Raw genomic sequence first — 788 nt, forward strand, 5'->3', positions numbered from 1 at the left:
TTTTTCAAAGACTGCATTCATTTTTAAAACAACCATAACCTTTATTTTATCAATAAAGGTTTTAAAAACATTACGTAGATTATCAAATAATGATAATCTAAAACATACTGTTTACACACGACCATTACATAATGGTTTACAATAGAAATATATTACATCGACATATGTTTCTTGAATGAAGTTTTTACACAATATCATACAAACATGGACTTCAAATCTTGTCCTTATTTTAGTATGCAACAGCGGAAGCTCTTAGTATTCACCTGAGAATAAACATGCTTTAAATGTCAACAAAAATGTTACTGAGTTATAGGTTTAACCTATATATATCAAATCGTAACAATAGACCACAAGATTTCATATTTCAATACACATCCCATACATAGAGATAAAAATCATTCATATGGTGAACACCTGGTAACAGACATTAACAAGATGCATATATAAGAATATCCCCATCATTCCTGGACACCCTTCGGATATGATATAAATTTCGAAGTACTAAAGTATCTGGTACTTTAGATGGGGTTTGTTAGGCCAATAGATCTATCTTTAGGATTTGAGTCAATTAGGGTGTATGTTCCCTAATTCTTAGATTACCAGACTTAATAAAAAGGGGCATATTTGATTTCGATAATTCAACCATAGAATGTAGTTTCACGTACTTGTGTCAATTTTGTAAATCATTTATAAAACCTGCATGTATTCTCATCCCAAAAATATTAGATTTTAAAAGTGGGACTATAACTCACTTTCACAGATATTTCCTTCCTCGGAAATAAGACTTG

This window comes from Rutidosis leptorrhynchoides, chromosome 2 (genome assembly GCF_046630445.1).
Source record: "Rutidosis leptorrhynchoides isolate AG116_Rl617_1_P2 chromosome 2, CSIRO_AGI_Rlap_v1, whole genome shotgun sequence".
Taxonomy (NCBI): Eukaryota; Viridiplantae; Streptophyta; class Magnoliopsida; order Asterales; family Asteraceae; genus Rutidosis; species Rutidosis leptorrhynchoides.